The 23465-nt window shown below is 37.2% G+C and overlaps 1 pseudogene; it reads left to right on the top strand.

Annotated features, from left to right (window-relative positions):
- Positions 1 to 13377: 13377 nt before the first annotated feature.
- On the top strand, positions 13378 to 22863 carry LOC109100735 (annotated as a pseudogene).
- Positions 22864 to 23465: the final 602 nt, after the last annotated feature.

The following is a 23465-nucleotide window of genomic DNA, read 5'->3' as shown; positions in this document are numbered from 1 at the left end:
ACTGCATTTTATTATTCATAAGAAAACGTTGACATTAATACCTAAATTGTTTTATTAACAGTAGACATGAATGCACAGCCATATTAATGATTATTCCCATTGCATTTTGTCATCATGTATCTAGCAGTGATCACATTTTCATGCTTAATTTGCACATCTGGTAAGCAGTTCTTGTAAACCTCATGGCAGTGTCTGCAGGGCTGCAGTGTGTGTACATTTGAAGGAATTTCACTGCATTGGCTCCAGACTTGTTCTCCATTTTTGTTACACACCTGCATATTGATATGAGGAGCATAAAAACAGCTGATATTACAAAGATAAACATTCAGACATGGCAATTGAGAAATTGAATGGTATGGCACCATTTTAAACCTCTAGAATCAAATATGTAAAAAAAAAAAAAAAATACATACATGTCAAGCCAGCAGAAGTGTGCCTTCTTCGAAAATGATTCTGTATACACACCCAGACTTCTGAATTTGGAACAAACCAGAGACAGATTTAATAATGCAGCATCACCCCTCCTTCCAGAACTCATGTGAAGAATAATGTCCGGCAGGACAGTATCTAGCAACTATTAGCACATTAAAAAAACAAAACAAATATTATGTCAGTGCTATGGTTTAGTCTCAAGATGCACATCAGTAATGTTTTTTTTTCTAAGGCATGTATAAAGCTACTTTGATGTTCTATTTTTAACTACGGGTTTAATCCAAGCCTCTGTCTGTAAAACCGACCTAAAAAGTTATAATAATGATGAATTATTCCATTATATTTTAGTATGATTTATAAAAAAAAAAAAAAAAAAAAAAAAAGACAACCAAGTGACTTTGCATTCACATGCTTAGAACTTAAGCGAGACACAGAACAGTTTTCCCCATGAAACAGAATTATACAGTATGTAAACTGGAACATAGATACAGAAGGAATCAATAGGATTAATGTATATCAGACAATCTCACAAAGAAAGACTAAACTCACGAAAATATATAGTTAGTGTTGCATGTGTATCTTCTATAATTCCAGTCAAACAACATTTATTTATATTATTCAATAGACTCTGTTAACACGCTAACAAATGTTAATATTTAATGGCACGCTAAAAGTAATATTTCACTGCAGCCCCCCAACATGCTACCAACAGCAACAATTATACATGATGTAAACATTGTATACAAACTACGTTTCTACCACTAATTAGATTACATTGAACAATTAAACTAAAGTAGGCAAAGTTACACTGTAGTTCACTAAGATTTAACAATTAAAATCAAACTTACAACGCAAAAATTTATTCATTACTCCGATCACCAATTCCGAACTTACCGCTCGGTCAATCGCCATGCATTACTGAAGCATTTGGCTGCTGTTGTAGTTATATGTGATTGGTTGCTTCCATGTTGATCGATACTGATTGGCTGCCACCGAGTGGCAGGTCCCGCCTACCTTCCGGCCTGCCAGTGACTGCCTTCCGGCTGTCAATGGCAGCCACTTTCCTGCCGCCAGCTGCCGCATTTTTTATCTGAACCCCTGCTGAGAGATAGAGAGAGAGCGAAGCGAAGGCTCACATGCAAGAGAGTGGAGAGTCATAGCAGTATTTACTCATAAACCTAAATCACAACCTGTTAAGAACCAACAAAGAATCGCATCACCTTAATTAAAAGGGGTCAAAGCCTAGAAGTGCATCTAAATAGTTAACAAGTGGTTAATTGCATTGGTTCTGTAGTTCTAGTAAAAGTGTCCAGTGCATGTATAGTACATAGATTCCTGTTGAATCCTGTTAGAGAGTGAAACCTTACGTCATTTCATCCATGGGTTGACTGCTCCGAAGTGAATCAACAAAGTTGCTTCAGAAACTGCCAGAAAGATGGGACTCCCGAAGGGGGTACCGCAAAAGGTTTTTCAAGGTGATGGGTGTCTCAGGGAACGCAAGTTAAAAGAAGAATCGCAACAAAAAAACTTTGGGTGTGGAAGAGGTTTTGCATCTCGGTTTCCCGGTAACACTTCCCTTTTGGTTGCGGATTGACCAATAACAAGCCATATGGACTTTCAGCGGGAAAGTGTTTCTTTGTCTCAATGACACCTCAGTTTGCATATTTTATGAATGGCGTGATGAACTGGTTTATCCCAGCTAACCCAAACTATGAGGTACAAAATAGTATGATGCATTTTAGAGCTCACATAGTGTACATAATTGTTTTGGGGAATCAAAACGAATCATTTGAAGTACTAAGGACAACATATGCAATCGAAGATCTTAAAAGAAGAGATCCACTCATATACCTAAGTATAACAGTGAGAGTCTAAACTAATACAAATAAAGAAGTAACTAGGCTACTACCAAGAGGGAAACATACAAACAATACATGCATATACTAGTACATTTGTAACTATTAATTATAGTCTAAATAAAATTTGTGTAGTGTGTGGTGTGTGTGTGTGTGTGTGGTGTGTGTGTGTGTGTGTGTGTGTGTGTTGTGGAGAATGTGGGTTTGCTAGTCAGGCAGGCCCCATTTGGTGGTCTGGCATCTAGGGCTATCTAGTTATCTCGGAATGGGGTTTGAAGTTGGATGGGGATACATTAAAGAAGGTCCTGCGTCCTATCTTCAAATCCTTATTACATAGTATTATCAAAAAATATTTTACATTGTATTTTGTAGGTGAAATCTGTACTAACCTCTATGGACATATCAGGGACATGTCAGTGATGTGTAATTTGTATATTACACATACATCCTGTATTTATAATTTATATATGAGACCAAGATGTGAAAAATAGGTAATATACATACAATGAACATATTTAATATATGGGATAAAGTTATTTCAAATATAGGGAATTGTTCCAGTTTTCTAATAGGTTCCTGTAAACAAGGGAGGCTCAGGGCGTTAGGATCCATGGTGCAGCGTTAATTATTCATGACGCAGGTGGTTACAGTCATAAATCGATAACTGGCTGTAAGATACAACGAGCTGAAGGGCAGCTTCATACACAGTGTTGTTTGTGGATCAGGGTCGGGCAGACAAAACAAGGGCAGAAATCACCAAGGCAGAAGGGTCAGCATAGGTATGGCTGCAAGCAGTCGTCAACGGGTAAACAGTCCCCATGGTAATCAACAGGTAATCTAAACACAGGGAAAATGCTCAGAAATGTCGGCATGGCAAAACCGACTTCTCAATGAGATCAGGGAAGGCACAGTTTACATAGGTTGGGCCCCGGCGCAATGGGAAACACATGGGCAGGTGGATCAGTGTGGGAAATGAATTGTCTGAATACTCTTGTGATGTGCCCCTCCCAGACCACTAAGTACTGGATCGTGTTTCGCCCCCGGCAACGAGACGTCCAGCAATCTACCCGAAACTCAGTACGCCTCTTGGGGGGGGCCATCAAGGTAAATGGGAGGAACCCTCGGGTCACCGAGCCTCCTCTTGGTCCTCCCGCTCCTCTCAGAACGCACCAGAGGGATTGAGCAGAGAGACATGTTAAAGTGGGTGAGGTACGATAATGGGAAGGCAGAAGCCAAACAAAATGAAAACAGGAGTACCTTGTTTGAAGAGTTTTGAAAGCATCCCACGTGACCTGGGACTGAGCTTCTTGCAAAGGTTAGCCGGAGACAAAAGATCCCGACGTGGGGCACCAGGATCCACTGGACCCGGCTGATAGTTGGGATTGGTGTGCGGATGGTGGATTAGGCTTGTTTCCCTTGTGTCGATGAACTGCTCTTTGGCGAGAACATGAGCCTCAGTCCATGTCTTCTCGCTTCATTGCAGCCATAAATTACTGGCACGGGAGTTCTGATGTGTGCCCTGACCTATGGAAAACAGTGGAGGTTGGAAACCCAGGACACCATGGAAAGGGGGTGATCCTCTTGCAGGTTTTGGCAGAGTGAATGCCTGAGCAGTACTCAGTCCATAATATGTAGTGGCTTCCAGTCGGGACTGAGTATGGTGGCAGTGTGGATCAGAGTGGAATCAAGTGAGTTCTTGAATAAAGGCGTTCACCTGCCGTTTAGACTAAGGGGTAAGACCCGGAGGGGAGACTGTACATTTTCATTTATATGAGCAGATTAGCACATTTCATATATGAGACATGATATGTCTCAAAATAGGTATATATAAGAGATAATTATATTCTATATATATGGACTAACTGTTGTAATGTCAAAATCTGGCAATGTTCGCCAATTTCTAATAGGTTTCATAGGTAAAAATTTTTTCGTTATATGAACATATTAGCAAAAAAAACAAACAAAAAACGAACATTTCAGTATGAAACATATGGTTTCAAAGTTTTTTTTACATATAACATAAACATTGTAATATATGGGATACATTTATATGCCACTATGATGGAATTCTTCCAAGTTCGAATAGGTTTCAGTATATATTAGGTATATGGAATTGTTACAATTCAATATAGGTGGTCATATGTGTTTTTCATTTATGTGCGCATATATTCATATATGGATTATGTCGTATATGAACATCTAGTACATTTCCGTATGAAAAATGAGCGGTTTAATTAAAGGGGTGGTTGACTGTTTTTTTTTCCAAGGCCTGTGATGGTGTTTATGTGGTGTGCTAGTCTAATCTGTTTATATGCTTTTGGTTTTTTTAAAACACACATTATTTTCCGTTAAATTCTTCACCGCTCTGTACCTTCTCTGATAAACTGCACTGATCATTTCCTGCTTTTATGAAGCCCCTCCCATTAGACATGCGCGATGGATTATCATTGGCTTAGTGAGTAGAGTGTGTTGTGGACTGGCGAAAACCGACTCTACGTCGCATCAAACGTCCCGCCCTCACCTCAGCGACAAGTGCTCTGTTTTTAAGTAAAAACAACTGGTTGTAACAATATTAAACTTCATAATCACGGGAAGAAGGATGCGGGAAAACCGGCCGACACTCAAATAAAACTTTAATGACCCCATACATACAAAACAGCCCTCTGGCGACTGGGGGGGCAGGGGGCGGGGGCACAAACAAAAACCAAACCACAAAAAATAAAGCCCAGGCCTGGTCCTCCCTCTCGTCCTTCACTTTCGTCGCTCCTCTTTTGTATCCTCCCGATCTCCTCTCCTCCGTGGGACTTCGAGACCGGTGGCGTGGAGCAGGTAGTCGATCATTTCCCAATCACTCCACCGGCCTCGCTCCGTTCCCACGGCTCTCGGCCCCGCCCCACTCGTCACAAATGGCGTTGTCTATGTTGCTTATCAATTTAAGCCCAATTGAGAAGCAGAGGATATTAGTGAAGATGTTAGCACAGAACCTGTGCAAGCACGGCTCTTATGGGTAATAATTGTGGTTTGTGGTCTCAGTCTCATACATTTAGATTACGCTGTACCTTTGTGAATGCTAAACTGCTTCTTGGTAGCTTTTAATTCTACTTTTTTTTATGCTGATTTTTTTAAACAACAAAAGCCCTTTAATACAGTACGGCAACTGAACTTGTGTCCAGGTATAATGCTTCTCATCGCTATGTGATACTAAGTGGCTTCAATGGAACAGAGATGAGCTGATGCCTGAATGAGAGAGATATAGTAACAGTTAAAAAAACACAAAATTAAATCTACTGCTTTAGAAACATTGAATTTGCAATCTTGTGAATCCATTAGAATCGGTTAGAAGACAGACTCGTGATTCATATAGTTATGAATTAGATTTTTACATGCCTCCCTAGTTTTCTTCTTCCTCTATCTCTAAAGCAGTGTCAGGCATGGCCTCAGCCCCTTCGTTGCTGTGTTCCCGTGGGCGGAGGTTTATCAGGGTTTGTGACGTTCATAAACCCCGGGTAATAACTCGTTAGTAAAAAAAAAAAAAGAAAAAAAAAACAAAAAAAAAAAACTAGAAAAAATACAAAACAGACAAACCACCCTTTAACTGTAAACAGATCATTTCCCATACGGAAATGTAATATACAGGTCCCTCCCTCGAAAAATTAGCATATTGTGACAAAAAGTTCATTATTTTCCCATCCTGGAATGTTAAAAAATTAAAATTTCATATATTTTAGATTTATTGCACACCACCTGAAATATTTCAGCGTCTTTTATTGTTTTAATACTGATGAAAAATTTTTTGGGCAGACAGCTCATGAAAACCCAAAATTCACTTATCTCAAAAAATTAGCATATCCTGAAAAGTTTGCTCTAAACGAGCGATTACACTAATAATCTGAATCAACCTTAATTTAACTCAAGACACCTGCAAAAAGGATTCCTGAGGCTCTTTTAAGACTCGACCAGCCTGCTTCTTTACTCCAAAACCGCCAATCATGGGTAAGACTGTCGGACTGACAACCCATCAAGCGACGAGGGTAAGACACAGACAAGAAAATTTCTGAACGAATAGGCTGTTCCCAGAGTGAGTATCAAGGCCCTCAGTGGGACGTCTGTAGGGAAGGAACAAGTGTGGCAAAAAAACAACTGCACAATGAGAAGAGCAGGTGACCGGACCCTGAGGAAGAGTTGTGGAAGAAGGACCGATTCCAGACCTTGGGGGACCTGCGGAAGCAGTGGACTGAAGTCTGGCGTAGAAAACCTCCAGAGCCATCCCGTGCACAGGCGTGTGCTTGGGAACCAGAAACAGCAGCAGAAGCGGCTGACCTGGGCTACAGGACGAACCCCACGCACGCCTGGACTGTTGCTCAGTGGTCCAAAAGTACTTTTTTTCGGATGACAAGCAAAATTTTGCATGTCATTCGGAAATCAAGTGTGTGCACCAGAGTTGGAGGAAGAACTGGGGAGAAGGAAATGCCCAAAATGCCTGAAGTACTGTGTCAAGTACCCACAGTCAGTGATGGTATCAGGGTGCATGTCAGCATGCTGGTGTGTAGCCACTGTGTTTTATTCCGAAGGGCATGGGTCCATGCCGCTAGCTATCAGGAGATTTTGGAGCAATTCATGTTACCATCTGCTGAAAAAGCTTTATGGAGATGAAGATTTCCGTTTTTCAGCATGACCTGGCACCTGCTCACAGTGCCAAAACCACTGGGTATAATGGTTTACTGACCATGGTATTACTGTTGCCAATATTGGCCTGCCAACTCTCCTGACCTGAACCCATAGAGAATCTGTGGGATATTGTGAAGAGAAAGTTGAGAGACGCAAGACCCAACACGCTCTGGATGAGCTTAAGGCCGCTATCGAAGCATCCTGGGCCTCCATAACACCTCAGCAGTGCCACAGGCTGATTGCCTCCATGCCACGCCGCATTGAAGCAGTCATTTCTGCAAAAGGGATTCCCTTCCGACCAAGTATTGAGTGCATAACTAAACATAATTATTTGAAGGTTGACTTTTTTTGTGTTAAAAACACTTTTCTTTTATTGGTCGGATGAAATATGCTAATTTTTTGAGATAGGAATTTTGGGTTTTTCATGAGCTGTATGCCAAAATCATCAGTATTAAAACAATAAAAGACCTGAACGATTTCAGTTGGTGTGAAATGAATCTAAAATATATAGGAAGTTTAATTTTTATCATTACATTATGGAAATAATGAAATTTTTCACAATATGCCTAATTTTTTGAGAAGGACCTGTATGTGCATAATAAGAACTATACAATATGTGTAATATATGCTCACATAATTAAAAACAACATATGATACCTATAGAAATTGTAACAATTCCATATACATATATGAAACCTATTAGGAATTGGAAGAATTCCATATATTGGCATATAAATTTAGCCCATATATTACATATGTTTATGTATGTTTAATTACATATTTTGACATTATGGTTTCATATATGAAATGTGCTAAATACGAGCCATTTTTGTAGACATTAAACTGCCATAATTTTAAAAAGATGATATCTCGTTTACATTGAACTATCAAACTTTTGTAACTTTGCAGATATTGTTTATGCCCAAACAGCAACATTACACACAAAACTAACGTTTTAAAAAGTGAAATCGCAATCAACCACCCTTTCAAGGGAATGTAGTCTTTCTTCTTGTTTAAAACCCTAAAACACTTAATGTCAAAAGCTGTTACTATAATGAATTTTACATTTAATTTTGGCATGCTGTATGCAGGCCCGGTTCTAAAGGTTGCTAAGCACCCTCAAACTAAATCAATAGCACCCTCAGTTAATGCTGTAATAATGGCATTTCATTGCAGATTTGGCAACACTATCCCGTGCTTTGGTTTGTGCTCTGGAGAGCGGTTTCTATTTCAAAATCTTTTGCAGCATTGAGTGTAACCAATCACAGATATTTCTTTTGATTTCTTGAACCTAGTAGCCAATCATAGGCGTTTAAGTTAGAATCCACTCACCACTTAAATCGCCACAGTTTTTGTTCAGCACGAATCATCTCATTGCAGCAAAGTCTAGATGTGATCTAAATAAGAGATTGTGCAGCGTAGTGAATCTTCATTGATTATAACGTAACTTGTGATCGCGATCAACTAAGATGAGTGACAGCTTTTAGTGATTATAAAGGGAACATGGCGCCTTAGCAATGGATGGCACAAATATATATATATATATATATATAGCCTGAGAGAGAAACACAGCACACTAACCAAAAAAATAAACAGACTCATTTATTAGGGGAACTAACTGTTGCCTGGTTTTATGATATTTGTGTGTTTCCGTGAAGTGAAAAACATGGCATGAAGAGATTGTGTGGTCTTTCTCTCATAATAAGCCATTGAGGCTTAATAACGACGAAACGTGTAATGTAAACCACAGTAATGCGCATATTCGAGGTTAACGTGGGTGTGTTGATTGTGTTTTTTGCGTATGCAAACTTTTGCCAATTGTCCCGTGAAGTTAAAAGACGACACAAACGTGACTTACAACAAGCCTTGCAGAAATCGTTTTTTTTTTTTTTAACTCCAAACGGCGTTTCTGGTCTCATTGAATGGCGCTTAGGAAGAGGAGTTTGTTCCGAACACGAATATACAACTGAATCCATTCACAGGGCCGTTATCAGTTTCAGGGTACATCTCAGTCAGTTCCCCAGGTAATGAATCACTAGATCTTGCACACGAGTCCCTACACTGGTAAAGAGACCATGGCTTAGTAAACACTGGGACAAATTGATCAATCAATTTGTAAAACGTCACCACTGGTATTTATCAACAACACACAGGACTGTTATATTTTGATATTATTTTTATGCTGTTTATAGTAGACTTACAGTATAATATGAACTGTGCATGTTCAAATCCTTGCAACAAATGAACACTGTAGCCACTCAGAACCAGCCTGTATCCAGCCCAGATGATCACGGCAGGCACCCGGATCCAGTCCGTATCCAGACCAGATGGTGGATCAGCACCTAGAGACGGCCTCTATAGCCCTAAATGTCAGAGGAGACCAGGACAACCTTGTCACCTAGATGGCCATCGGGACAAAGACCACAGGAAACAGACTAGTCCTCTGCACAAATCTGACTAAACTGCAGCCTGCAATTAAACTGCTGGTTTTGTCTGGCCAGAGGAGAACGATGGAGTTTTGGTTCCTTCAACACAAAATTGTTCTGTTTAAAACTGTAAAGCTGCTTTGACACAATCTGTATTGTAAAAAGCGCAATATAAATACAGTGACCAGAGTTTTACTTGACTCAGTTCAGTTGAACTGTAACACCTAATTCATTTTTTTTTCTGACTTTTGCCTCATTTCAAAGATGTAAATTGTGAACAGTAGTAATATTTGTAAATGTTTTTTTGTCATTAAACAAATGTTTCAAGTAAATGTTGCAGTTGTATTAACAAATGTAATGTTTGACAACTGGAGCACTTTAAAGGGACTATTTACCCAAAAATGTAAATTTGCTGTTATTTTACTGACCCTCAGGCCATCCTAGATGTCAGTGACTTTTTTTTTAGTGTAACAGTAAAGAAGATTTTTTATCTGAAACAGTGATCCTTGGTGATTCATACACTTCACATCTGTGGCTGCCGGTTTTGATTGTTTATCTTCATAAGACCTCAGTGTGTCCTATGCATGAAATACTTAAATGCAGACACATCATTCGGTGTCTCTATGTTTTAGGTCAAAAAAATGAAACACATTAAAATAACACCAGATTAAATAAAATAACAATAATCATGCACGTTCAAATTCCCTGGTTTTATTAAAATGCTACGCATTTAGCCCTATGTGACGTCTGTTTTTATATTGTTTATCAACAATAAAAAAAAAAATCATTAACTAGCTGAATAGACAGATATGAATGTTTATTCATAACCATACTGAAAATAAGTAAATATTGTTAGCTGATGCTAACTGTCTAGCTAACAAGCTTGCTGGTGCTAAGTTGATGTAATTTTTAATTTTTAAATATAAAGTCCAAATATTTTTATTCAGCCATCTAGATAGATTACATCTGGGGGAAAAGAAAGGATGTGATGTTCAGAACATGGTAACTACAGTAATTATCAAAGTGGACAGTGATGCCCTCTGGGGGCATTTGGCCAGGGGTGTTTTTACACCACACAAGGTTTGAGAAGGAAAAAATCATATAATTATATTTTCCTTAAAATGTTCTTCCTAACTTCAGGCCTTATTCTCATGTCATATATAACTGTAATGTTCTGCAAAACAACAAACTTTAAAACACTTTTTTTCTTCCTGGTGAAGATCAGATGGTCAGATCTGTTTTCTCTCAGGTACATGGCAGTGTAAGCTCCACAATGAACATTACTATATCACTCTCGTCAACATAGTCCATATCAACAACAGAAATGTATCTTGACTCCATATAGTGGTTATTTTGGGAAAATCCCAGGTATTTTGAGCAGTAGGATTATAAAAAATATGTGCTAATATAAAATTTAATTAAGTAGCCTATATAAAATTGCAAAATAAATCTATCTATCAGTACTTTTTTACTTAAGTACATAAAAAATCTAGTACTTTTTGATAAAGGAGTACTTTTACTTTTACTGGAGTAATATTTTAATATACTTAACTGTACTTTTACTCTAGTACTTGATTTGTGTACTTTGTCCACCACTGCATGTTTATTTGACTCTCAAAAGCCGACAGCCAATGACATGCAGTTTATGAATTGCCAAAGACAAAAAAAAGTTAACTACATCTTGTATGGCCTGAGGGTGATTCAATTAACAGCAATTTTTCAATTTTGGGTGAACTATGCCTTTAAGTCTGCAAGTTTAGTCTGTATAACAAATGTTATAAATGCAGATTGTTATTAAATAAAGGCTATTATGTGTTGTAATGTACATACAATGTGTGTGTGCGTGCGTGTGTGTGTGTGTGTGTGTGTGTGTGTGTGTGTGTGTGTGTGTGTGTGTGTGTGTGTGTGTGTGTTTCGTGATTGATAGACACCAGTTAATAATTTTCAGTTATTAGTATAAAATATAATAACTAGTTCCACAGCAATTTCTTATGATGTCCAAATTAAAAAATCTTAGTTGAGGTAACATATGAACCACATGGAATTAATGGTTAAATTTTAATTGACATAATTTGCTGTAGTTTTCTTAACGTTTGGCTAATTAAAACATTTGTGTTGAATGGACTATAAAACTATATAAGTTGAGCTAACTAAAAAATAACAATTCAGGCCACATTTTAAAGACAGAAATTGACTGAACGTAAAATTTCTGTGGAACTAGTTACTAAATAATAATTTGTTTTTTACAGTGTGGGGCAGTCTATTAAATAGTTAGTCATAACCTCTGACTACTGATCAGACAGGAGGGTTTGTGACCATGTGGCCCACGTAAAACGGCCGACGTGAGGTACCCTGAGCGACATAGATTCCTAATGAACGAGTAAATATAAAGTAAAGAGTTAAATAGAATAATCAAATGTCAGAATAATAACAATTAGAAATGGATAAACAACCAACTTGCATTTTAACTTAAATTCGAGGTCCTGTCCTGCCATCTTCACTCTGCTCCTGGTAAAGGAAGTATCTATTAGTCCTTATAATATCCCATTAATATCTCCCACCTGATTATCCCAGTATTTAACCTGTTTCAGTAAATACCTGTTTGGATTCTAACTGCTTACTGCCTCTAAGTCTGGTGTTTCCTGACAACAGGGTTGTGTAAAAAATGCACAATAAATTTTAGTAAACCAATTCAGCCTCAGATTTGTTACACAAACTGGGATTTCTAGTGATATCAAAAAAAAAAAAAAAAAAAAAAAGGGAGCATAGGTGCATAAAGAGCATAGTAGAGAGGCTGAATGAATGGGTAAATTTAAATAGACCACTGTGATAGGTATCAAAACTGGATTGGTATTTGTCAGAAACAGCTAATGCAGGCTTGACTGACATGGTCTGCCTGAACTAATGCTTAATACACTAATGCTTGATACACATTACAGAGTCTTTTTTTTTTTATAATTCATGAGTTTGCACTTACATATAATAAGATTTAGCAAATAGTAAGCACATTTGTCTTGAAGGAAGGCTCGAGCCCGACCCCCCCCCCACCCCAGAATAGGATGAGAATAGTTTAAAAGTGAGGCATTGGGGGTGGAGGAGGGATGCCGGGGGGAAACTGTTGTGGGGACAGAGGTGGATTGACTGTGAATATATAAACATATCATGCTAATTAAGTTGATCGACTAGATGAGCTCCACTTGAACTGAACTGACTGATTATCTTATCATGCTCCTCCCGAACCTTGTAAATAAAACATCATTTACGTATATTATTCTTTTTTTTTTTCACCATCTCTAAACTGTAAAACCTTTGTGATTATAATCCAACTGTAAAACCTTGATGGGAGTTCAGAAGTTTACAGCTTGTTTCACAAGAGTTTGATTTGTAGATTCAAAAATTTGTAGAATTTAGTTTTTTTTTTTGTATGATGAGACCTTCGTGGTGTAATGCTCTATTTAATAACTGATTAACATATACTTTGTGAGTTAGACATGGAAATCAACATTTGTATCATGCTTGAAAATGGTGGTTTAAAGCAAATTTAAATGTGTTTTTTAAGAAAATTATGTTTGAAAATATGAGCCTGACTGCTCTCAAACTGCTAGCCCTATACATGTCTGCTTCATGACCAGCAGTCCATCTTTAACCATGCTTCTCAGTAGCATTTACACTTTCCTTTTGTGCTTTACTAATTGTTTCTTTTTTCAAAGTTTTCTTGTTGTTCAACATCTGAATTCAGATTGGAAGGAGATTACTTACTGGGTGGCCTTTTTGCTTTACATGAAATTGACAGTGTGACGCCTGTTTCACCCCGGAGACCACTGAATGTTTCTGGTAAGCAAGGATAATTTTCCAGTCTAGGGTTATGAGTAATTTGAATCAAAGCCAGCATTTCCTCAAAAGTCACATTTCAATTACATGCTATTAACTTCACTCACTTATGTTTTTAAGGCACAGTATCTCAAAATCTGGCTAATAAAATGTTGCACGTAATGATGAGGTATGCTGTTGAAGAGATTAATAATTTCACTCTTCTGCCCATGTATCTCTGGGCTATGAAATTTTGACCATTGTTCTGAACACAAGGAATTCCATTCGGTCTTAAGTTTTATCTCAAATAATGGCTCAATAAGACCTAAAGAAAAACTCAACAATATATCAGCCTAAAGTGATTCCTTTAACAGGACCATATGGAAGCTCAAGAACTATACTGTTGCACCACTGATCACAATGGATCTTATACCAATGGTAAAATTGTGTAACTTTTTTACACAGTTTACAGAAAAGTGCTTACCACACTTTATTCCTTTATTTTTGTTCAGGACTACCAAGTTATAATGCCTAATGAGTTGAAGTGTTTTCTTCTCTTTCAAAGGTGAATTATGGAGCTACTAGCTATGTATTAAGCGATAATAAACTTCAGTTCCTTCTTTTGTAAGAACAAATCCTAGCAACATTGACCTGATAGAGATGATTATTCACATCATACGGTGGTTCGGATGGAACTGGGGTTGCCTTTCTTAGTAGCCAAGACGATTACAGTTTAGATGGACTAAAGCTGTTTAACAAATATGTAAACAATACTGGCATTGTGTTGGCTGGCTTAACAAGAGGGTCTAAGTCTAAATGCAAACTACAGTCTAACATTTAAAAAGACTGATAAGCTCAACATCAATGTCATTGTAGTTTTTGCTTTGCCACAATATCCAAGACAAAGTATGGATTGCAAGTCCATCATGGGCTATGAATCAGCAGCTTCCAAGAGAGCCAGGAATCAGGAAAATTGGCACAATCAGTGGTGGATGAAGTACACAAAATCAAGCAGATAAGTAAAATCAAATATAACTACAATCAAATATTACTCCAGTAAAAGTAAAAATACTCCTTTTTCAATTTTACTCGAGTGAAAGTACCAAAGTACTAGATTTTTTATGTAATTAAGTAAAAAAGTACTGATAGATTTGCAATTTTATATAGGCTACTTAATTTAATTTTATATTAGCACATATTTTTTATAATCCTACTGCTCAAAATACCTGGGATTTTCCCAAAATAACCACTATATGTAGTCAAGATATATTTCTGTTGTTGATATGGACTATGTTGACGAGAGTGATATAGTAATGTTCATTGTGGAGCTTACACTGCCATGTACCTGAGAGAAAACAGATCTGACCATCTGATCTTCACCAGGGAGAAAAAAGTTTGTTGTTTTGCAGAACATCACAGTTATATATGACATGAGAATAAGGCCTGAAGTTAGGAAGAATGTTTTAAGGAAAATATAATTATAACTCGAGAACAGGTGCAATCAGATCATTCTAATTCTGTGAATGAAATCGTTTGGTACGATTTGTGAACCGATTTAAAAAAGGTTCATTGAAAATAATCAGTTTGTTCATGCATCAGACACTGCTTCTGCGTCTCGGAGCACCTGATGTATTATAAGGAGTAACAATATGTTTTATGAAGTAAAAAGTACGATCTTATGCTTTGGAATGTAGTGAAGTAAAAGTTACTCAAAATAAAACTACTCCAGTAAAGTACAGATACTTGAAAAATGTACTTAAGTACAGTAATGAAGTAAAGCTACTCCATTACTGACCACCACTGGGCACGTATTTAATGAATCTGTCTACAATAGAGCCAAAAGAACAACTGATGTTGGCCCTAATGATAGAGCTAAGAGTGAAGTCCAGAGAAAGAGTGAGATGTAATCAAGATTGTGATTACTGCTCATTGATGACTGCAGAGGATATTATAAACGAGAGTCCCACACACTCCTTTGCCATCTATTCTGCCATATATACCATAGCTCATGCGTTACATAAGGTTCTCCAGTGTGACATGATAAATGGCCCCAAAAACAATAGTCAAATCATACATGGTTAGTGATATATTTAAATCCATGACAATTAGAATGATTTTTAATTACAATCATGAAGTATTACTTTTTATTTGAACACTAAATAGCTTCTGGAACAAATAAAGAAGTTGAATTTTTCACTCAATGGCCGTCAAGTGAAAATATGATGAAAATTATGATCCAATCATTCATTATGCAGTTGTGCTCTGGCGCACTCATGTGAATCCTCCACAGTTTGAGATTGTGGGCACATATGATAAACTTCCAGAAATTACTTTTGCAATCGACAACTCTTGCAAGCTCTGGCATAACAATGGTTTCTGTAAGTCAATTTTTGTTTGAACCTTCATCTAAACATTTAGCTTTACAATTGTATACATTTTCTCCCAAACGAAGGTCAATTAAGTTTTTTTCTAATTAAGTTACTTACACGTACAGCAGATATCAATTTTGATTTGATCATTTGAATAAATACTACAGGGCTTTATTTTAGCTGTCTATTAACAGTTGTGAAAGCAGGATCTAAGATTTTTTTGTGTTTAAGTTAATTATGTAATTGGTATGTTTGTAATTCACAGTCCGTTCATGGAGGAGTCTGTTCATATGTGTTCAGTTTTTTAAGCTGTGTTAATTGTTTGAGGGCACTGATCTTATTTATAGAAATTTGTAAATTATGTTTTTAAAAAACTGTAAAATGTTAAACTTTAATAATACATTTTCCGTGTTCCTTAAAAGTTCTTTCCGCAAACTGCTCTTTTCAGTGTAAGGCGGGATATTCAAGGCAACCTGAAGGTTTTCATAGTTGCTGTTTTACGTGTAAAAAAATGTCCACGTAACAGCTATGTAGTTTTCTATAGTAAGTACCTTAGGAGGTGGTCAAGACATCTTGGTAATTTAAAAGATGAAAAGAAGGGAAAAGAAGTAAATCTGATTTACTCACCTCATGTGATTTCAAACATCTATCTATCTATCTATCTATCTATCTATATATCTATCTATCTATCTATCTATCTATCTATCTATCTATCTATCTATCTATCTATCTATCTATCTATCTATCTATCTCACAAAAGAAGATATTTTGAAAAAATGAGGGTAACCATTCTATTGACTTCCATTTATTTTTTTCCATACAATGGAGGTCAACTCGAAAGGACTATCCCTTTAAGCTTCTTCAATCCATTCCATTCTCATCAATTAATTTTTATTATGGCTTTCAGCAAAATACAATTACTAAACATTTACATCTATTATTTGACTGTTTGCAGGGGACCCCTATACCTGTTTTCCCATGTGCAGAGAGTGAATGGTCTGATGAGGGCAGCACGACATGTAAGACACGCTCTGTTGTCTATCCTCAGTTCACAGATATCCCCTCCATCATTGTCATGATCTATACTGTATTCCTGATTTCTTCTTCTTATTGCTGTATTTTGCCTTTTTTGCTTTCAATTACGATACCCAAGTGGTAAAGTCTGCTGGTGGCACCATGTGTTTCCTGATGTTGGCCAGTTTGATTTTCAAGTCTAGCGTAAGTGTATTCTTTTTCCTTTGGAAAACCCACATCTGTATTTTGCCTTCTGTGAAATGCCATATTTGTAGTTTTCTTTACTGTTTGTATTTCCTGTTTGACTGTCTGTTCCTTTCAGATTGTTTTTGTTTTTTAAAATGGCTGCTCCTCAGTTCCCTAAGGTGTACAGTCTTTGGGTAAAAACACAATGGGCAGAGCTCTTCATTGCATTTTCTTCTTTCATTCATTTTATTTCTTGTGTGGTATGGATTACTGTCAATCCTGTCAAGCTCATTGCTGACACATTGACTCCTCAAGACAAACTTCTACTCATCTGTGAAAGGGGGAACCCTATAACCTTAACCATAGTCATGTTCATAAGTTGGTTTCTTGGTTTCCTGTGTCTCCTGTTTTCTTACATGGGAAGAGATCTGCCAAAAAATTGCAATGAGGCAAAGTCAATAACTTTTTTAGTCTAATTTTGTTACTATTTGACCCTGGATTGCATATTTTCACAGTATGCCTCACAATCAAAATATCTGATAACTTTAAATGCAGTTGCCCAGATATCCAGTATAATGGAATTCTCTCAGTTATTTCAAAACAAAAACCAAAAACAAAAATTTCCAAACAAAAAAAAAAAACCCCAAAATCCTTACAAACATCTATTCAGAATTACACCCAAACCATTAGTAGGTCTTAGACATTAATCTCTGTGTATAGAGAATTAAATCTTAAACTCTGTGTTTAGCGGTTTAGATTCTTTCTATTATGTTACCATAATTTTAAAGAAGCCAAGCTGCGGAAAAGTAGAGAATGGAGATCTATTCTGGGGTTCAATCTGTATTACAAAATCTGTGATTTTTGAGATAAAAGAGTGATTTAAAAAAAAAAAAAAAAAAAAAAATATATATATATATATATATATATATATATATATATATATATATATATATATATATATATATGGGTTTAAATATTTACATGCTAATATTTACATTAAATGTGATATTAAACATGCTTCAATTTTTGTTTTAGTTTTTTTTTTTTTTTTTTTTACTTGTAATAAAGAACATTTTCAAAATGACTTTGTCTCCAAATAATCCATATCGATTTGGGAGGTGTGGATCAGCTATTTTGTATGTTTGATGTCATACTGACTGTCTATTAAAATGCACATTATATATTTTACAGAAGAATTCATTTCACTTCATAGTTTTACACTGTATTATTTTCTAATAATACATTTAAAGTTAATATATTAAAAGTAAATTCTAACAGCAAAACTGTTCTTTCCTGAATTCTACAATAAAGTAGAAACACATGCACTTATAACAAATCAGGGTTTTCTTGGAGGAGTCCATATAGTGTGTTATATACTTTAAACAGAATACTCAAAAAAAAACTGTTTGCCAGTTGTAGCCTACAATATATAAATATGTACTGTACAACTTTACATAATATATATATATATATATACATAAACACACACACATATGGTGTTACTTCATAGTAAATACCCTTTCTCTGTATATTAGGGAATTAAACAATATGTTCTTTCTTTCATTCTAAAATACAATCCATCAGTATTAATTATTATTATATTTTTTTTTAATTCATGTTTCCACATTTCCAAACGTTATAAAATGTCCACCTTTACCAACTGCAACTGCAGAATGAACAATGTGGTAGATTGCATTGTGGAAAATAGTATGTGCAGTTCTAACATCTATTGGTGATGTAATGTGACAACTGTTGAGTGACAAATCTAAATTATATGTCACGTATGCAAAAGCATTTGAACTAATTCAAATATGAGGTTGTAGGTTAAGCAAATAAAAAAATATAAAGCATATGTGAAAATTTTTTATGACTGTGTCAAAAGCAGTGGGTTTTCTGAAATGGTGTAAAAAATGGCCCATATGAATTTATAAATGTTTCAGGTCAAAAATTTATATTCTAGCAAATAAGAACGTTTGCCCTGTTGGTAAGAATATTTGTCAGCAGTTTAATAAAACTCTTTTTAAAATGATGAATATATATTTTTAAAACAGTTTAATCTTAAATCAGTATGTCTTATTGCCACAATTATTCATTTTAGCAAACGCTTTTAACTAAAATGACTTAAAGAATACGTTAGCCTAACGCAGTACATGTAGTGAAGTTTATATATATATATATATATATATATATACTGTATACACACACACACACACCATATATATATATATATATAACCCACCACACACACGCATATATATATATATATATATATATATATATATATATATATATAGATATAGATATATATATATAAGAGGTCCTTCTCAAAAAAATTTGCATATTGGATAAAAGTTCATTATTTTCCATAATGTAATGATAAAAATTAAACTTTCATATATTTTAGATTCATTGCACACCAAACTGAAATATTTCAGGCCTTTTATTGTTTTAATACTGATGATTTTGGCATACAGCTCATGAAAACCCAAAATTCCTATCTCAAAAAATTAGCATATTTCATCCGACCAATAAAAGAAAAGTGTTTTTAATACAAAAAAAAGTCAACCCTTCAAATAATATGTTCAGTTATGCACTTAATACTTGGTCGGGAATCCTTTTGCAGAAGAAATGGACTGCTTCAGTGCGGCGTGGCATGGAGGCAATCCGCCTGTGGCACTGCTGAGGTGTTATGGAGGGGTTCTCTATGGGGTTCAGGTCAGGAGAGTTGGCAGGCCAATTGAGCACAGTAGTACCATGGTCAGTAAACCATTTACCAGTGGTTTTGGCACTGTGAGCAGGTGCCAGGTCATGCTAAAAAAAACGAACTCTTCATCTCCATAAAGCTTTTCAGCAGATGGAAGCATGAAGTGCTCCAAAATCTCTTGATAGCTAGCTGCATTGACCCTGCCCTTGATAAATCACAGTGGACCAACACCAGCAGCTGACATGGCACCCCAGGGGGACCATCACTGACTGTGGGTACTTGACACTGGACTTCAGGCATTTTGGCATTTCCTTCTCCCCAGTCTTCCTCCAGACTCTGGCACCTTGAGTTTCCGAAGGACATGCAAAATTTGCTTTCATCCGAAAAAAGTACTTTGGACCACTGAGCAACAGGCGCTTCTGCAGCTGTTTCTGGTTCAAAAGTGGCTTGACCTGGGGAATGCGACACCTGTAGCCCATTTCCTGCACACGCCTGTGCACGGTGGCTCTGGATGTTTCTACTCCAGACTCAGTCCACTGCTTCCGCAGGTCCCCCAAGGTCTGGAATCGGTCCTTCTCCACAATCTTCCTCAGGGTCGGTCACCCTCTTCTCGTTGTGCAGCGTTTTTTGCCACACTTTTTCCTTCCCACAGACTTCCCACTGAGGTGCCTTGATACAAGCACTCTGGAAACAGCCTATTCGTTCAGAAATTTCTTCTGTGTCTTACCCTCTCGCTTGAGGGTTTGTCAATGTTGGCCTTTCTGGACAGCAGTCAGGTCGGCAGTCTTACCCATGATTGCGGTTTTGAGTAATGAACCAGGCTGGGAGTTTTTAAAAGCCTCAGGGAATCTTTTGCAGGTGTTTTAGAGTTAATTAGTTGATTCAGATGATTAGGTTAATAGCTCGTTTAGAGAACCTTTTCATGATATGCTAATTTTTTGAGATAGGAAATTTTGGGTTTTTCATGAGCTGTATGCCAAAATCATCAGTATTAAAACAATAAAAGACCTGAAATATTTCAGTTGGTGTGCAATGAATCTAAAATATACTGTATGAAAGTTTAATTTTTATCATTACATTATGGAAAAATAATGACTTTTATATCCAATATGCTAATTTTTTGAGAAGGACCTGTATATATATATATATTTATTGGCGAACTGGCCAACGCGGTATCAGCATCGCCTAGGAAACAGCACTCGCACAGCAATCACCGTGGAGTGCATGCTGATCACCGACACTTGAATCTTATAAGTAGCACAGCATTTATTAAGTGAAAAAGTAAGTAACATTTTATTTATATAGCACTTTTAAAGCTACAATGCACAAAGTGGTTTACACAATATAAAACCACAATCATAAAAGATACATTTATGAAGAGCTATACACAATATACAATAAAGCAAAAAAGATCAAACCCAAAAATACATATACGGGTATGTTTTCAAGCAACATTTAAAAACAGACACACATTCAGATGATCTAATATTCACTGGCAAACTATTACATAGTTTTGGAGCCCTCACTGCAAATGCCCTATCTCCTTATGTTTTGTATTTAGTTCTTGGAACTGCCAGCAATACATTAAAAGAAGATCTAAGGCTACGATGTAGTCAAAAAAAATTTCCTTTGCGTTTTTAAAAAGTTTTATGTATACACAACGTTTTCAAAATGATTCGCATTTTACACATATCTGCAAAAATGGCCAAAAACACTGTATTACATATGCCAGGCCAGATGTTGGCACTGTCACCTTAAACACTGTAAACTGTAAACAGTACCTGTAGGGAAGTGACGATTATATGTTGTACATGATATGTCTCCCCGCTGTTGGATGTAAAATTGGTTAAAGCCCTTATAATTGTGGTGCCCTTGTCCACACAAAAAATTACGTAAACGATCTACAGTCTATAGGACTCAATGCAATACTAGGCCGCGGGTTTGTCAAATCATTAATTACACTAAATAAAAACATAGAATTGTAACAGTTGGTTTCAATTAAATTAGAAAAATAAGCAGATCTCGCAGCTTTAACTGTCTTATTACAAGACACCAATAAACTTTCCAATGCTCAAAATACACTTGAAGTCTAGTTTAGCGGTTTGAATTCCAGTCCATGCTCTGCACATTTTGTATGTTTCTCTTATCGCTTCAGACGTTTGTTCTATTCGAACGTAAGTGCCCTGCAAAGTGGACATCACAGGATATTCTGCCAAGATTCAAGTTTGAAGCAAACGTATATGTTCCATTCAGAGTGCATTGAAGTGTGCGAGACATGAATTTAAATTGTATTTATTTACAGAGGTATATGATGTCACACTTGTCCGTGTGTGAAGACATTGCGCAGCGCAAATCCATGAATGAATGTTCCGAAGTGAGGTAAACTTCAACAGATTACCCCTGCTCAGGGAGTAGGGAGCAATGAACACTGTGTAAGGACCATGTACACAGTTCATACACAGACCTCACTTCTAACGGGCTGATTATCTAAATCAGGTGTGTTAACAAAGAGATACATGCAAAATATGCAGAGGTGGGGGGCGCGAGGACTCGGAATGAGAACCTGCTGGTGCTAGTAGATTTTCAAAATTCATTCTGCTTTCCGACACTTTCTCTTTAATATACAATATCCTCATTTTATCCATGGTACTTTGATTTGCTAATCCCTGTTTTTTTTATTTTCACTGGAACCAGTGGTCTATATTGATGAACAAAGATAATTAACTGTAGTTGCATCATATGTCCAGGGTCATCCATTAAAACACTAAAATTTTCTGAAAATTTATCAACAACTTCAGAGTTAATAACACGAGATAAATAAGGAGCACTTGTCTTGGAATTTGTTCCTTTCTACAGCAACTGAACATTAAACGTGACACTAAATTGAATATTTGAGTAATATTTAAATATTAATCAGCTGCATAATCGTGTTTCACATTGGTGGAGAATGCGGGCATGAAAAGAGTGATCACTGTTATGAGTGGAGCAAGGGCTGGTTGGAGTTTAATGGTTATGAGCGACACCATGTGCCACTCACCGGTCTCGAGTCCCACGGAGGAGCTCCGGCAGAATTAAAAAGGAGGAGTGACAAACAGTGAAGACAAGAGAGGAGCAGGGTCTGGACTTTATTTGTGTTTTTTGTGTGGCAGTCGTCCATGCGGGGCTGCCGCTTTACTTTCAATTGTGTTTGTTGGGTTTTCATTATTAAAGACTTCAAATGTTTGCCGGTTTTCCCACCTCCTTCTTCCCGTTCTACAAGCTGTGTTACAATCACATCCCTGAAATCCAGACTAACATTTAGTGTTTGTGTCCCCGCAGAACCCCACTCTCTCTCTCAGCTCGATGTGCTACCAGGACCGAAAATGGAGGAGATTATTCGCCCGGCTCACAGAAATTAGTCTGTCAACATCAGTTCTCAAAGCAGTTCTTGGCTTGGCAAGAGAGGATGGAGCAGGTGGTCAAAACAGCTATGCAGCGCCGCAGCCCAACAAACCCCACTCCCTGAGCTGCAAATGCAAGCCCATCTACATCTCACCAAAATTAGTAAATAGGATGATGTGGAAGGCGTATTTGCCACACCTTTAAAGTCATCGTGACCAGAGAGTCGTGGGAGAAGCGCGAGTGGCCACAGGTGCTCGTTCCATTCTGACGGGGGATGCCCAGGGAGCATATTACTCACTCTCGCATCCACAAACCGTGAGGATTATGATGCACTGAAGAGGGAAACCCGGCATGCGGGGGCTGTCCCCCAGTGTGTGCAGATTAGCACTTGCCAGCCAGTGGACTGACTACGATGAGCACGTCCCTGTACGAGCGCAAGCTGGCGGTCTGACCCCCTCACCAACCTCACCCACCTCTGGCTATTTAACGATGGGCCAGCCGCCATACCGGTCGCTGAGATGGTGGTGATCGAATGTCTACTTTGAGCACCACCGTCATCACCATTCGAAGACGTCGTGAACATTTGCAATCCCCTCCAGCCTGGCGGACCTGATGGACA

Source organism: Cyprinus carpio, chromosome B8, assembly GCF_018340385.1.
Source record: "Cyprinus carpio isolate SPL01 chromosome B8, ASM1834038v1, whole genome shotgun sequence".
Lineage (NCBI taxonomy): Eukaryota > Metazoa > Chordata > Actinopteri > Cypriniformes > Cyprinidae > Cyprinus > Cyprinus carpio.
This window is presented reverse-complemented; position numbering and strand designations above follow the sequence as displayed.